The sequence below is a fragment of the Siniperca chuatsi genome, linkage group LG13 (genome assembly GCF_020085105.1).
Source record: "Siniperca chuatsi isolate FFG_IHB_CAS linkage group LG13, ASM2008510v1, whole genome shotgun sequence".
Lineage (NCBI taxonomy): Eukaryota > Metazoa > Chordata > Actinopteri > Centrarchiformes > Sinipercidae > Siniperca > Siniperca chuatsi.
In genome coordinates this window covers 29,392,047-29,406,949 of record NC_058054.1, presented here as the reverse complement: position 1 = coordinate 29,406,949, position 14,903 = coordinate 29,392,047, and the positions used below count along the sequence as shown (strand labels likewise).

The window sequence follows — 14,903 nt, the reverse complement described above, 5'->3', positions numbered from 1 at the left end:
ACACACTCGAGAGCAATACTAGACCAGGAGATCAACTGCACAACCGCAGCCCTTGAAATAAAATTGTAAATAATTGTAATAATTGTATAACAAATACATATTTACAATAACAGTACATGAAATAAAAAGTTTCATCATGCTCAGTCCTGAAGTGTGCTCTGGGATCAGTGGCAGCGCTAGCTGCACTGCGACATAAGTACCGCTAACCAGATCAGAGGCGACACGAAGGTTAATCCGGGCCGGGTTCTGAGCGCCACAGATAGACAGTTAGCCTGCTGAACGCTGTGGCTTTGGTGGCCTCAATCCAGTCACCACACACACACACACACACACACACACACACACTCGTAAGGACTTTCTAAGGACTGGACTGATTCCCTAACCCTTATACAGTCAGTATTTTGTGACTCAAATCAACTGCAACAACGTGGAACAGGGAAGAACAAATCGAGCTACTTGTGGTGAGGGAGGAGGAAACCTAAATAAGCATGTTCAGCTTCCTTCATCTGACAGAACACCTTTATCAGGCTTGCATGGCATTATTGCAGGTAAGGCCATTTTAGTAATATGGCAAGGACCGCACATCAAATTCAAATCTCGGTTAACTCGGCACGTGTACAGGCAGATGTTGATTAATGTGCACTGTCCCAAATTAACGAATCGAACATCCATCAATTTTAGAAGAATTTAGGCACGTTTCTTCCCATCTGTTGCTGATTCTAATTTGCATCTTAAGAAATTCAGTGTAGTTCTAATTAAGTGTACAATAAATATGTAATTAATTAAACTGGCTCTCATCAAAGGTGGATAATACTAATGAGTCAGACAGAGAGCGAGGGGGACTAACACACACACACACACACACACACACACTGTACCGCCACAGACACGCAGGAGATGTTGAACACAACACATCATTACACAGTCTGAAGCCACCTGATTCAACTGCAAGGTGTAAACAGTACTTTGCATAGACTCGATACAGTCTCATCCAACAGGGATGCAGTGTGTTCATGTGGGTGTCGAATCTCTTACCGTTGACAAAGCTTTGTATTTGTAGTTTATTTGCATTTTCCTTTATGTCACATCAGTATCGTGACTATTTTCAGATTTAGGCTGGAGGGTCCCCTACTGGTGCTGCTGCTGCTCTGTGACAACCAGGACATTCTACACAACAAATTGTGCTCTGAGATGGAGTCAAGACAAGAAGCTTTGTGTGAAATTATTCAACATTTCATAAATCTTGCTTGTAAATTGAGGTTAATATTGTAGCCTTAGTTTGTAAATTAGAATTTGTGCCAGTAAACTCAGTTTTTAAATGTTTTTTTAAATACAGATAGTATTATATTTCCTAGTTTAACAGCACATCACCACATTGTTGCAAAAATGTGTTTTTTTAATCCTGTAATTTTACCTTGCCTTTTGCCTTCTGTGTAGAATGTATGGTCTGTCACACATTCTCAGTTTATTTAGTTTGATGTGTAACTTCGTAAATTAATTTGTGGCCATAACGCAGAACCTCTGTGCAGCAGGAAGACCGGGCCTGGCCCTAACTGGAGTCCCTCAAAAAATCAGCTGCATATCATAGTCCTCATATCTACAGTCCCCGCAACTCAGGAGCTTAAACCAACGCCTGACAACACTGACCGGGGAGCCAGCACCGGGTCAGTGTCCAACAGTCCAGTCCTCCTGGAAACATCCGTGACCAAGTGCAGATACTGCGAAGAGCCTGCAAACTACAGAGCTGAGGTTCTCGGCAGCCTCAGGTCCCGCTCTGTACAGCAGATGTTACCGAAAAAAATCCCTCTTATGTAATGTTATTAACTCACCACACGCTCTGATGAACATATACATTTCAGTGATCCCTGTCTAGAAGTCACAGCTCGTGGATGATCCAGCAGCATCCGTCTCCACTGAAAAAACATACTGAGCTGAATAGAAGATGGCCTCCAATCCCAGACCCCCTTTTCTGAAACAGGTCGGAGGAGGAGAACAGAAGTATTTTACACATTTTCTTTTGTTTAAATCGGCTGTCACATTTCAATGGACATTAAATACAGTAAAGCAATAAAAAGAAATCTACGAAGAGAATCAAAGTCATGACCAACTGCAGATTTAGGCCTTAGGTAAGCAAATTTTGCCAACGCCGACCTAACACTGAGGATTCAGAGTAGAGGTCGACCCATATGCCCACATTCAGAGAGCAGGGCGGCTGACGGCCCAAATATAATGCCGATATCAAAACTAATTAAAGTCATGCATAATGCCATTATTCCATGCACGGTACAACACAATATACATGTTATCATAGCAGTAACGTGTTGTTTTCGATGGAATTTTCATTCATTAATGAAATAGAAAAATCCACTGGTTATGCTGTAGATTTCAGAACCTCACTGGTATTTAAGGGAGAGCGGGGTTCAGTCATTCGACTGCATTATTCTGTACATTATAACATGACATATTGAACTAGCCAGGAACGGTTTTAGATTAGATTCGCTGTCATTTAGGAGCAACGTGTTAACATTTAGAAAAGACCACGGTGAAATCAACGAAACCAACGTTTACAGCAGGATGCGGGAGCGTTGTAGTACAGGGCTCGAAACGACTACTTCCCAAAACTCACGAGGGTCATTCCACAGCAGCCACGCTACCAAGGCTGCCTGCAGACATTTTTGTTCATCAGCCTCGTGAGCGCAGGTGTCAGCCTGATAATCGGCCCAATGAATCGGTCTATCGCTAACGTGACTGTGAAAAACTTAGATGTGATGTACTAGGGAAGGCAAAAGTGCCCAGTACACAACAAGGACAGCTGGTTTGTCCTTCCTAAACCAGTTCTCAGGATCAACACATCATTGTGGTCATGATAGAGCCTTGCATCGTCCTTGCTGTGAGTGTCGGTGAGCTTTACAGCTGTCTGAGCGACATAAGCAAACAACCACACTTTTCCTCCTGTGCTTCTGATTGCAATACCCAAAATCTGGAACCCTCTCTGTGTGGAACTGCTTTGAACATATGTAAGCTTACACGAGGCTGTAACTACAGCTCACCGACAAACAGAAAAGGCTTCTCTCAGCTTTTTTACAGGCTTCTAAAGCTGTTGGCACCACTTGCGGTTTCACAGTAAAAGCCTACTACTGCCTTCACATGAAAATGCATTTATTGTGAAGCACATGCAGGAAGTAGCAAAGTATTAGTGATAGCTTAGTGCACGTTAGCTCACCGCTGTAAAAAAACAGAAAACGGCGTGGATGACGTTGGTAACGTGGTGATATCTGGCTGAATAAGGTCAGAATCGACAGCGGTGGAGTGGATTGGAAAGGTGCATCCCTACTACACATTCTGACTATTTCCACCAACATACGCACATGTGTTAGCAGCAGAAAGGAACACATACTGACGGTGATATCGTTCGTCCCAGTTCAAGCTCCACAGGTGCAGCTGCTCGCACCACAATAAAATGGAGAAAACTCTAAATTCAGATTAGAGAAAGCAGCCTTTAACTGTTGCATGCATTAGTCTATACACATAATGCAGTAGCTTAAGAGCCCCCCTCCTCTCCAGCATATCGCCTATTTTCCTCCCTGCAGACGTGAAAACTAGTCTGACGAGCAAATCACTTATTAATGTGCTACTTCCTGCTTTCAGTTATTAAAAGAGATCTTCCTTTTTGTTAAATATTTAAAATTACTATTAATATATTTTTCATGTGTCTTTTGTACTAATTATTAGAAATAACCTATTTTTTATTTCAAACAAGACGTTGGAGGGGCGGCCGCCGACTGCATGAGGGATTTGTGCTAAAAATATCTGAGAAATTTTAATCTTGCAATCTAACTATTAAAACTGAAGTGGAACCTTGTTAGTTAAGTTGAATACAGCCCAATATGTGTGTGTGTGTGCGTGTGTGTGTGCACTCAACTAATTACGATTTGCCTTCAACAACTGAACAACTGAACTTCAAAAAAAACTCAAACTTAAAATTAAGTTCAGTCAACAACTGTTGGGTTTTACTGCTAAGAGCTGCCAGTTAGCTTGACTTCCAGTAATTCTTTTTTCACTAGTCAAGCAGCTTCCAGTCTGAGTCACAATGCACCACGCTGCCTGATCACTGTAGCTGAGAAGTGGCAGATCAAAGCCAGGAAACACCACAATGTGGTTTTGGCCATTGGGCTCTTGTAATTAAGGAAAAACTTGCTTTTTGACTTGCAAGTCAAAGACTTGAGACGTGACTCGGACTTGGTTCAACAGACTTAAAAAGACCTAAATGACTTTTCTAATCAGCTCATCAGCTATGAGGCGGCCTGACTGACAGCGAGTGGAATGGGGCCACAAGCAGGAAACGGCACACGGTGTCCAGGTGAGCTGTGCTGTGTGTTGTCACAGCTTTAAAATGGTTAATGTGCTAACATGTAGTGCCGCACGCCTTGCTTAATAGCTGACTCAGTAAAGTCAGTTACACAGCACATAAGTGAGGTTATAACAGCAAAACCCTTGGGCTGTACTGAACTGACATGTCTTTCTATGAATTCATCAATTCAACGTATTATTAGTGAGAGGAAGATCGTGTTATTTCTTCTTTCAAAAGTTACATAGCAACACTTTAGAGTCATAGAAATGGAAGCTTAATGCCACGATCATCACACCAGCAGAGCTGCCGTAATGTAGGCCAATGGCTTTGAAGACTGGGGGTGGGGGTGGGGGGTGGGGGGCTTCTTCTGACCCTCGGACAATGACTACTTGCAGCATTTGTTCAGTAATTCATCTCAAGGCGGGAGAATTACTGTTACCGTGTGGCGTCCACTTCAGCGCGGTGGACACAGCGATGAGAACAGTCGCCTTTGTTTTCCGGGTGGCAAAGTAGAAAGGTTTACCATCTCTAATCTGATTGGGGCAGCCATCTGGAAGCCCCCCCCACCACCACACACACACACACACACATACCCACACCCCATCCCTGCATTTGTCCTCACCCGTTCACCCTTAGGTGACCCATCATGAGCATCTTCAAAGCCTACAGTGTGTGTGTGTGTGTGTGTGTGTGTGTGTGTGTGTGTGTGTGTGTGTGTGTGTGTGTGTGTGTGTGTGTGACATGCCCATTTTCTACCAATTACCAGCTGACACATCGGACAGGTAGGGTGTCTCATGCACACACAGTCTGAAAGAGTGTGTCCAACACGTGTCAGTGAGCGGGAGACAGATGGGACAACTGCTGATGCAGGAGCATTTACATGCTGCGGACCACCAGGGGAAAATACGGTTCTTATCATAATAACAATAATTACAAACTATTTATAGAGCACTTTTCAAAAACACAAAGTACTTTACAATAAGACACATCTAAACAAACTGATCAAACGTTTTATCATTAGAACAATGACAAATGTAAAGCTGTCATAAAAGGAGAGGTTTTTAAAGTGATTTACAGAGACACACCTCTCATCAGGCAAGTCATTCCAACGTCTAGGAGCCCGGACAGCAAAGGCTCCGTCAGCTTTCCGGGTCCAACAATAAGGACCGCCCGATGGCCCCGGGGCCAGTAAACAGAATCAGCCAGTGGCCCCATGGGGCCAATCCAAAAATGCATTTTGATTATTTTACTTCCTAACTGAAGTGATTTGTGGCTCTCGTGTTCTCAGTTGTATTGTAATGAAGTAATTCGGGCTGCCGCTATCGAGTCTTCTACCAATTATTCCATCAGGTAATCGGAAAATAAATACTTTTGCTTTATTAAAGAGAAATAGTAAATATGCAACAGAGAAAATAAGACAAGTCTCTTAGAATGAACAACTAATTGGTTCCCTTTTTAGAAAACCTCAGAACTAAACCCGTTTGGTGCGTTTAAGGGCCGTATTCCATTCTGGGTTTTAAAGAACTACAAGTTTCAGCCGGACTACAGCTCAGTAACGTGAGCCTTCACTGTCTTCTTCGTGGCTTCTGCAGCAGGAACTGTGACATCATGATAATAACAACGTGAGTGAAGCTGAGGCCTTCACAGACTGACTGCAGCATTTTAGTTTCGCCGCTAACTCAGGGACAGGGTCATAACTAGCCACCACCCTGATTTACGCTGTTAACGAGCCGCGGATGTGGAGGCTGACGTCGGGCAGAGACGAGCTGTTGTGGTCGGCCGGTTCGGTTTTACAACAGAGTGCAGAGTTTTCACGGACACTTCCTGTCTCTTCTCCCCTCAGTTCTCTCTCTCTTCCTCCTCTTTGTAATCCGCGCGTGTGTAGTTATATGGGTTACACGAAGCTTCGATGCAAATCATCTGAATGGTTTCAGCCCTAGAACTAACGTCATGTTGTACAGAGGCCTGTTTGAACTTTTGTATTCAATGAGGGGGGGGGGGGGGGTTGATTTCCTTACTTTTCACAGGTGTAAACATACACATACTGAGGTTGTAGTCGCAGTACAGAATACACAATTTAAATTTGCAGGCCGGGTCAGTGGTGTTTGTGACAGGCCTTGGAAGAACACGAAGATGGGCAGCTAGGGACCTCAGGGAGAGACGGGGGAACATAAGGCACTGAAAGGTCAGACATATAACTTGGGGCGAGGCCCCTCAGGGCCTTAAAAATAATCAGTACGATTTTGTAATCAGCGCAGGGCTGCCAGGGTTAGGGTATGAAATATGAAAGAGATTTTTTGCAGATGCCAAAGAGTCGACAGCGGTGAAGGTGTGAATAACAGTTTTCAGGTCTTTGGTGGAACGGTCTAATCTTTGAAATGTTTGGAAGATGCGGAAAACAGGCGTGAACCATAGATTTGAGGAGTTTATCTCAGCTGAGGCTCCACCCACCCGCGGTACATCGGCTGTTTGGAGCCAATAAAAAGCTCCTGCGATCACCGGTTGGATGCACACACATTTCCTGTCTCTATCGTCCAATCCAATAAACGCTGTTTCTGTCACCAATGCTTACTACTAAGTAGCAGTGACAGGAACAGTAACAATAGGAGTAGAAGTGACACTAACAGCAGTAGCAATAGAAGTGGTTACAGTAAGTTTTACATGATCAGTTTGTAGTCTCGATACAACGCAGATGACATCAGGGTTATGTTCTGTCCTTCTACAACGGCTGAGTGGGACTGACGATGTCAAGCGACGTGATTTTGATGCGGAAAATAGGCGGAGTGCATCGTTTCAAGGCTTCATACATGTTTGGAAGTAGCTGACACTAAAGCAATGTAACAATGTGAACGGCCTTGTTTCTGCATGCTGAAGTACTGAATCCCTGCAGGGGGCGCCACCTAGTGTAGTAATGCAAGTAAGTAATCCTAGTGTAGCCTACACATTATTAATGCTCACTTTAAACACACACACACACACACACACAATCACTTCAAGTGAAACATTACATGGCAAACCACACACACACACACACACTAACGACCAGCTAAAACCTTTAATCGGCTGTCCCACACACACCCGCTCTACCTCACACTGTGAAACTGGGCTAATCCTGGGAAATAACAGCAACGATGCAAACGATTAGAATCACTTCAAAACTGACTGTAGAACTGATCAATACTACAATAAATTCAGTCATCTAAGAAACCGCATCATGATTCTCACAGCAGGGAAAGACTGGCCCAGATAATATTTTTTAATAACAAAATATCTGATCCATACATCAACGGGTTAGCCAGGTATTCAGCCCTAACCCTCCCTCCCTCACCATCCTGTGCAAGTGTGTCAGAGTCCAGATCCTCATGGTGCCAGGGAAGTAAGGATGGAGATGGAGGAGGAAGACATGCTAACATAGCTCAATCTGACTTAGGCCATTACATGTAGTTTTAACGTTTCAATTTAAACTAGAACCCGTATCCAACTGAAAGCAATCCAGCGGGTCTCTTGTCAGCAGCCCCCTGCCTCACAAGCAGTGAGGTCACCATCTCAGTTTCTGAAATATGAAAAGGCTGGACAGAGAAAAACTATTTGACCAATACCAGTAAACACTCATCAGCTCTTATGGACTTATTGACATTTTGCTTAAAATAATTTGCACTTTTTGGATGGGAACATCCATTCCTCTAACCATTTAGCCCGCCTGTATTTTGCTTATACTACTCTGGTACACAGAGGCAAAAAGGGAAGGAAAGTGGAACACGTCCTTCATCTCCGTGTAAGTGCTAAGCTAGCTAATGTACTGCACTCTGCCTTGGAATTAGTTTCCTTTTCTTTTCTCAGTCAGCCAACATAAAGAAAGTGTCAGCCTGTAGGAAGCCATGCCCGGGTCTCCTCACAAAATGTCCAAACCATGTATGGTCCCCCGAGTAAGGTGCTCCCACACTCACCTGTACCCAGCAATCCACCTTTTTCTGGGAAGGAACCACGTTCAGCCGATTTCAAGTATACGTCTGGTGTGTGCAGACCCAAACCAGCAATGTGTTAGCGCGAAAAGTATCGTTAAAAGCTGTCGTTATTGTAGGTATTTATTACTGTTATTAAATAATCTAACTTTTTCCGTTTGAAACCCTGATGAAAACCTACAGACTGAGCCCCAAGTGTTTGTTGAGGACAAATTTAAAGACACAGTTGAGCCACTGGGGTGGAGCCTAATCAGTGCTGAAACAGTCAATTCATTTAACAGTCAATCGACAGAAAACAACTATTTTGATAGCTGGTTAATTCTTTGTCATTTATCTCGGAAAATATGTTCTCTGGTTCCAGCTTCTCAAGTGTGAAGATTTGCTGCTTTCCTCTCTTTTCATCTTTGGGTTTTTTGGAGCGTTGGTCGGACAAAACGAGACCTTTGTAGAGGTCTCCTAGGACTTTGGGAAACTGTGACTGGCGGTTTTCACTATTTTCTGCCATTTTATAGATTAAAAGATGAATCTTTGAACACACTCGTCGATAACAGTTTCACTCCCAGTGCAGTTTGCCTTGTTTTCTGAAATTATTTTAAATGTGTACTTTCTAACGGGACGGAATAAATCATTGCCCTAGAAAATGACTTGATTCTAGAAAATTCCTCAGCAAGCTGACCTATGTTGAAAACCGAAAAAGATTTGTAAATATGAAGATTTGTTTGTGGTGAATGACTGTACATAAACCATGTTGGTAGTCTGTAATTTCACACAGACGTCTAGGAGGACACATTTGGCTGGGGGGAAATCTATGTCAGTGGACCCCCCAAACAAAGTCTATGCATGGGGAAACAGCATGCTTTTTTTACCCAGTCAAGCGTAACAATACTCAGAAATATATTTCACCCCCCAATGTTAAAGTGGTCATATTATGCTTTCTGGCTTTTTTCCCTTTCCTTTATTGTGATATTTATCTTTTTTTGTACATTTAATATGTTTGTAAAGTGAAAAAGCCCAAAGTCCACCCCAAAGGGCGTTACCCTCTCCCACAGAAAGCTCTGCTCCTGAAGAGCCTGAAAACAGCTCGACTGCAGGCCGGCCTTTACTTCCGTAACGTATCTACATCACTGTGTAACACGCCTCATAATGCACGAATTGAGCAGTTTCACCTAAATATGACATTAAAATAACGTTAGATACCCTCCAGGCAGCCAATGGGCATAAAGTTGTTACTGTGATGTAGAGACAGGTAACGTTTTAACCGTGCACTATGAAAGATAAATGAGTTACAAATGAATAACGGACCACTGTGAAGCGTCTCGCTCCAGTCTCGGTTGTGCTGCCTGTGTTTCAGTATCAGGCTCGGACACGTACGGCTGAACCGGAGCCATAGTTACCGGCTGAGTCGGGACCCGCCCCACTCTGCTTCTGATTGGCTAGTAGTCCTTACCTAGGTACTGCACATGTGCAACTCCCAACAAAGATCCAATAGAAGTGAGACGCCTCACTCGGTAGCTAAAACGGAGCGTTCAAGACACAGGGTGAAAAGAGGTGCTGCAGCAATGTGCAGTCTGAGCAAAAATACGGTGTTTTTTGAAAATTAAACCATGTAAACCTGTTCTGGCACAACCCCAAAATAAAATTATGAACCTGAAAATGAGCATAATATGACCACTTCAAATTAAAAATGGATCAAACCCTCTCAACTGTTCCTCGACACTGCAGCCCTGGGCCAAACGCCGAAGCTCCAGTTAGAGCCAGGAAAAACCCTGACTGTTTGTGTTTGCATAGACTAAATTATCCAGCATTACTCATCAAGACTGCAGGCAGCAGCGAGGTTCTCACTGTGGCCCTGATGTAAAATTCCATAACATTTAACTCTATAACTAGGTCGAAGGGCTTCAATAACCAAAAAACAAATACACAGCCAGAGAGAAAGAATTCACTTCATTCAAGTTTTTTTCTGACTGAAGGGAAGAGAGACCACATGAGGTGAAGGGCTGGGCTGTGCCCTGTTAACTAACCGAGCACAACTTAACCAGGCTTTGTGAACTACGCGTAAAAAAGCATGTATTTTAACAAACACCAGGTTAAATGAATCCAGCTTTAAAATAGGAACTCTTTCTTCTTTTACGCTTTTGTTTCGTTTAACGTCACTTCTTGGCTGCCTGTTGCAGCAGCTATGTCTAAGTTCAGGCTTGAACGTGGTGTGGGTGATACACTACAACGTAGTAAAAATATGCTGCATCATACAAGTTCGTTCCAATGAGTTCAGACAGAACTTTAAATGCAGTCATTCATTATGAACGGTTGTCATGGCGGAACAATTAGAAAGCTGAATGATGGAAGTATTTCCCGTGGGAGCACATCCTGCGACAGACCACATCCTTTCATATTCCTGATGACAGGAACGTGTGCAGCTACTGCTGTTTGGATTAGACGAGTGTGATTTTATGCTGCGTTCACTCGGCATTTGACTGTTTAGGCGTTGGGTTCGGCACAGTCTTTTACTTCAGCTTAGTCAGACTTTTGGTGATCACCATGTATGGGCCTAAGTTTCATACAGACATCCTCACCCTAGTTAGAAAACCCATCTAATTACAACAGAAGCCATTGGTAAGCGGTCAGTGCGACAACTAAGCCCTGATTGGTTGACTTTTTGCCGACTATTGCGACGGCCCGAAGGACGGACTGATACATGACCTACACTTTGCCTCATCTCTGAACAGAGCGGGGAATTCCAAAATTATTTTAAGGGGCATCTGAGCTCTATGACACTTCATTTCATGTAAACTTTTGTTACACATTAAAACTGTTTTTCAGACCATACATCGTTTTTTGGAGCCACGTCAGTAAGGTCTGGGCATCACTGTCTGACGCTACCCTTAAGAGCAAGTGTGTCTCTAGGGAAAGGGATAATTTTTTTCTTAATATCTACTACATACTACTATGCTATAAAGTACATGAGCCCCATCAGTAATCACAGCTGTTTCTTGACATGTAAATCATTATGGCTCAGGACAAATGAGTCACATTAACACATGGTAACAGTCTCTAGCCCACCTCTCTCAGAAGCCGTCCTCAAGTCAGCCACTTTAACTGAATATGCTGCACAAACATGGCGCTGCCATGGTCGAAAGACTGAGGGTAGGGCTGGGATGTATGGTAAAAACATTAAATTCATAGAAAAACGACAGATGTGGACATAGCCTATATTATGATAAGAATTAAGTATTTAGACTATTTCTCTTGCTAGCGGTATTTCTGCTGTTTATATCGCTCAGCCTTCATGCTGGGAGAGGCAGTACAAAGAATGTTGGATCCAATATTTAGCCTAGTTAAAATTTTGTGACCAGGCATCATGGCAGGATTACCAGCTGGGCAAAACGGGCAACGGCCCCAGGGCCCCAAAAATCCAGTGGCTCCAAAAGCTCCAGGCTTACTGCTGTCGACCGGTTTGTGCTGATTTCACTGAACATTTGTTTGGAAGTATGCACCACTACAGCACGATTAACTGACATGATGAGGCCTCCGTTACATAAGGCCTTATATGATGAGGCTACACCAGCTCTCAGGTCGGCCCCTGGAGGGACAGCTCATGTAGTGAATGCCGAGCCTCCAGTTTCATTTCGATGTACTGTTTGGGAGCGTTGTGGTTTCCCAGGAAGTGACAGTGACACCGAACAGTGTTGGGTGGTCTCTGGAAAACAATCAGACCTCCTACAGCGTCTGTGATGGCATCACTTCGGTGTGTCTGCCACAGGCCCCGATGATGGTCCAGTCTCTTGTGAGTCACCCAGGGTTTATCCATGGCCCTGTACACATGATCACACGCTGCAGCCGTCCAGGACTCATCCCCTGCCTCGCAGAGCCTCTAACCACCTATAGACGGACCTGCAGGGCTGCAGAGACTTAGTTACTGGACTGTGTAAGACTTGACAACAGAGAGAGTACCCAGCCCCGGTACACATCCAGAAAGAAGAGCGGGACGTACGCAGGACCGTATGAGCAGAGACCGCTTGAGTCCAGAGACCGTTAGAGTCCAGCCCTCGCACAGAGGCTGCCGCACAGCCCGGACCGGCATGTGTCAGGAGCTGCACATCACAAGTTCACACGAACACTGACTACACCTGCGTGCGCGCGCGCGTGCGCTGCTGGTGGTGCAATGCAATGCCAAACCCCCACTGAAACAGCAGCACGGCCGAGGAAGCCAGAGGCCGGCTCTGTACCGCCTCACCCGAACTCCGAGCGCCGCGTCCAGGCCCCGGAGCTAAGCGGACTAATGCCGCGTCCAAACACTGCGCCTGAGCTGCTGTATGAGTGACACAGAGCCGAACAATGGCCATATTTTCGACATGACTGGAAATGAAGACAAAAAACAGGGCATGCGGATCGTCAGCGGCTTCAGTAACGGTTCAATCATTAAAGGTATGGCGGGCAGCCAGCTTAGCATCCCCGCTACAGGAGTTAGCCGTCCTACCTGGATGTCCAGCTCCAGAAAACAAAGGATGCTGCTGCGGTTTCTCTCCGTTAGGTCGGTGCGTCTGCTCGGCCCGCCAGCATCCTGTTCCCAGCCAGCGGCTCCGCGGTCAGCTGCGCGGCAACGAGCGGCCGCTTCCGGTCACCACTTTCACAATAACGCTCGGAGCTTGGCTACACGTGACTTGAATATGGCTTACAGTAACTTGTTAAGAGTTGGCTAACGTAACAGAAAGAGAGCCTGACATTGGTCTTTCCTACGGAAAACAAAAAAGGAAAAGGAGAGGTCCATTTCAAGCAAATATAATTAAGTGAAGCACTTGAAACCGACTGAGCAGGTGTTGGCAGACAAGAACCTACAAAATGTGCAGTGTGTGCAGCTCTAATGAACGCTCTGTGCAGTCGGAATGGGCTGTAATTATAAAGCTGCCAGCATGTTTAGAAATAAACCGTAGCAGTCGCTTGCCAGGTACAGCTTTAATCCCGCGCACGCAGCTTGTTTTGAAGGTTAAGCCGCCCTGTGTTCCGGTCGTCATGCTACTAACGCTGTGCGCCTTGACGCCTCCGCCAGCAGCTCAGGCGCTGCGCTGAGGCGGACGGACGCAGCGGGACGGGAGCGCAGCCCGGGCCCGACTGCTCCTTCACGGCAGCACACAGCGACTGTGAGCGTTCACACTCTGATATCCGGCCTTTCGTTAGGATTTACCTCGCTGTTTGCCCTCGGCTCTCTGCATTTCTTATGGAATTTGAGTACATGCAATGGTTAGCCAGGGAGTGCTCCCCTATGAATATGAATGGAGCGGTCCATTCGTTAAAGGGCCAGTGCGTGTCCTGTGTTTGACAGCTCGCCAGACCACACTGGCAGCTTCCCGTTTATCATGGCAAACGAGGGCAAATCTTTCCATTCCGATCACTGGCCCAGAAGACGCCTAATACATAAAACCGTGATGTTGTTTTTTTTACTTTTAACATTTCTAACCAAGAGCAAAGCTTTCTGCTGTGTTTCTCTGTTCACGTCATGATGAGGCCCAAGGAATGTGTTTGAAAATTGGACTAAATTCGGTCAAAGTTGATCTGGGCTTGGACGAGGCCCTAACGCTCCAATTCAAGGGCAGGCTCCCGGTCCCCCCACAAAACTGGTGGACGTGCAAGAGAGAGGTTAAAACAAAATGCAACAAACGGATGCAGAAGATGTCCCGATTTTCTGTCCCCAATCCAGGTCTAGCTCATCTTTCGAGCTCTACACCTTCAGCTGGTTCTGTGGACCTTCTAGGAATTTCAAAGAGGGGAGTTCAAACCACAAACAAGCAGACACAAGGTTTCCAAAGTAAAATATTCCAATGTTGTCAATTCAGCTGCGTTTCAATTCAGCTTTACATATTCACAATTAGCTATTCAGTTGCATATTAAATTCATATAATTACAGCCTTTGTTTGCTTCAGTAACACCCAAAAGAAGTATTCGGACAGTACACCTGATGCCATGAGTATTAAAGGAACAGTACAAAGTACTGAGTCAGGATATGCTTAGCTTAGCTTAGCTTAGCTTAGCAGAAAGACGAAGCAGGGGGAACAGCTAGCCTGGCTCTGTCCAAAGTTTAAAAACACCTCTCAAACTTACGGATTAGCATACGTTTGGCCATGTAATGTTAAACAGCTCAGTTACCTACTCTTTCAAAAAAGCTAATATATAGAAAATACAGGAATAAGTTTTCCCAAAGTTAGAGTCATTTCCTTTGAATATGCCAGCGATGGCTTCTCCAGCATGGAACAGCCCGGACTGAATAATATGTGGATCATATTGTGATTTTTGCAATCAAACACAAGATTTTTCCTCATCATTTGAAAAAATGACGTGACACCAATGGAATAGAGCTCAATCAATCAATAGAGATCATTACTTATTCTTAAATTGCGTCCTATTAATTCTGCTGATAGAAGAGAGTTCATTTAGTTCTGTGCGTTCTCGCCTCTCGCCTCTCCTCCTGTCGCTTTCAGCAGGTATTTCTGTGATCTGTGGTTGTGGGCCACCTGCTGCCCCGTGATCCTGCTCAACGACCGCTGCAACGAGTATTATCGTTATCATTTTAAAGCTCTATGTGGAATTTGCATTGT

General features: G+C 44.7%; 1 protein-coding gene across 2 annotated transcripts in view; it reads right to left on the bottom strand.

Annotated features, from left to right (window-relative positions):
• The window catches only part of fam110b (family with sequence similarity 110 member B), a 55,031-nt gene extending 40,585 nt beyond the window's left edge, over positions 1–14,446 (bottom strand). The window contains exons 1-2 of one of the 2 annotated variants that reach the window (XM_044219815.1): positions 13,150–14,446; positions 12,791–13,046 (exon numbers count right to left, since the gene is read on the bottom strand). The gene's annotated coding sequence lies outside the window, so the exon portion shown is untranslated. Of the gene's footprint in view, positions 1–12,790 lie in introns of both variants that reach the window. The other variant, XM_044219814.1, reaches the window with a different exon arrangement.
• Between the last annotated feature and the right edge of the window lie 457 nt (positions 14,447–14,903).